General features: G+C 38.8%; 1 protein-coding gene and 1 pseudogene across 4 annotated transcripts in view; both read left to right on the top strand.

The window, feature by feature from the left end:
* ATP13A3 (ATPase type 13A3) overlaps positions 1 to 2083 on the top strand; it is a 103333-nt gene that overhangs the window by 5295 nt on the left and 95955 nt on the right. The window lies entirely within an intron of this gene.
* On the top strand, positions 1075 to 1626 carry LOC105806644 (annotated as a pseudogene).

Consider the following 2083-nt stretch of genomic DNA (forward strand, 5'->3'; position numbering starts at 1 on the left):
CAGTGTCTTCTGATGGGTTTTCTACTTGGTTCTGCTTATCAGATATTAGAGCTAAAATACATCTGCTGGTTTAGCTAGCTCTTATTAGTTAACTCATTTGGGCAATATCAGTTTCCCATCTGTCATATTTCGAGTACGGATTTTTATGTAGATAAGAAGTGTGTATTGGCAGCTGTCGCATGTTGTAGTGGAAAGAGCATGGGCTTGGGAATCAGACCTGTGTTTGATTTCTGATTTTCTTTTCTTTTTTTTTTTGAAACACTCTCACTCTGGGGCTAGAGTGCTATAGCGTCAGCCTTAGCTCACAGCAACCTCAAACTCCTGGGCTCAAGCAATCCTCCTGCCTCAGCCTCTTGAGGAGCTGGGACTAGAGGCAAGTGCCACCATGCCCAGCTAATTTTTTGTATTTTTAATAAAGGTGGGGTCTCCCTCGTGCTCAGACTGGTCTCAAACTCCTGACCTCAAGCAATCCTCCTGCCTCAGCCTCCCAGAGTGCTAGGATTACAGGCGTGAGCCACCTCTCCTGGCCTAGATTTCTGATTTTCTTAACTAGCAGTTTGAGTTTGACCAATGCTGATAGTTATTGAGTGAGCTTACTGTATACTAGGCTCTGAATTAAATACTTTACATGAATTATTTCGCTCAGTAATGCTGTTACTGAGGTTCAGAGATGTTAAGTTGCCCTGTCACATACAGCTAACTTTATAGACCTAGAAATAGAAACATTTTTGTCACAGTACAGTAATATAGTAACATAGAGCTAGGATTCTGGCTGTCTTCAAAGTACCTTGTACTGTAAGTTGCTTAACTTCTCTGACCTTTTCTTCATACTTTATTAACAAAGAAGAATGCTAATAGTGCAGAAGGTGTTGCATTGAGGATTAGCTGAGAACATAGGTAAAGAAAGGAACATTCTTCCTGGCACACAATAAATAGTTCCTTTCCTTCTTCCATTCCATATACTGAATGAAGCTATGGTTGTGTAGCATGGTGGCTTTGTAACCACTGTGAATGTGAGGTTTTAAAATAGGAATATACGCTTTTCCCCTTAGTGGCCTGAGGTGATCTGTGAAAATGGTTCACCATTCACTTGACCCAGAAAACTCCACAAAATTATGCAAGTCAAGGTCAAGAGGTTCAAATCTTCATGCTCACTTTAAGAGCACTCATGAAACTTCCCAGGCCATCAAGGGTATGCAAATACGAAAAGCCACCAAGTATCTGAAAGATGTTACCCTAAAGAAAGGATGTGTACCAGTCCGACATTACAATGGTGGAGTTGGTAGGTGTGCCCAGGCCAAACAGTGGGGCTGGACACGAGGTCAGTTGCCCAGAAAGAAAGCTGAATTTTTTCTGCACATGCTTAAAAATGCAGAGAGTAATGCTGGACTTAAGGGTTTAGATGTAGATTCTCCAGTCATTGAGCATATCCAAGTGATCAAAGAACCTAAGATGCGGCACTGAACTTACAGAGCTCATGGTCGGAGTAACCCATACATGAGCTCCCCCTGCCACACAGAGATGATACTTACTGAAAAGGAACAGACTGTTACACAGGAGGTTACACAGAAGAAAAAGATATCCCAGAAGAAACTGAAGAAACAAACACTTACGGCATGGGAATAGATACAACATAAAATAAATGCAAATAACAGTAAAAGGAAAAGAAATACAAATATGCTTTACTCCTAAGATAAATAATAATCTTAGATGTGCTTAGATCATATTATTGTAGACATCAACCTACTCTATGGTTAAACTTAGGGAGAACAAAATAACCCTGTGGAACTTTGTTTTTATTCTGTATTTTTCCTCAGTAGTTTAGGTGATGGTGGAAATGAGAACTTATATACTTGTGAATTACAACAAAGTGGTTGTAATTTCGAAGATCTTGGAAGACAGAAATAGAATTTCAAAATGATGTTGATAATGTGGTTTATCTAAAGTAGATTCTATTTGCTGGTATACTTGGTGACCTAAACTAACTATTATAGTACTAAGTGGGTGAACTTTTATGTGAATGGACCATAAATTAAATAAGAATTAGCAACTTATCACTTAGTATTTTTTTTTTTTTTTTTTT

The sequence above is a fragment of the Propithecus coquereli genome, unplaced genomic scaffold (assembly GCF_000956105.1).
Source record: "Propithecus coquereli isolate 6110/MARCELLA unplaced genomic scaffold, Pcoq_1.0 Scaffold10, whole genome shotgun sequence".
In the NCBI taxonomy this organism is placed as follows: Eukaryota; Metazoa; Chordata; class Mammalia; order Primates; family Indriidae; genus Propithecus; species Propithecus coquereli.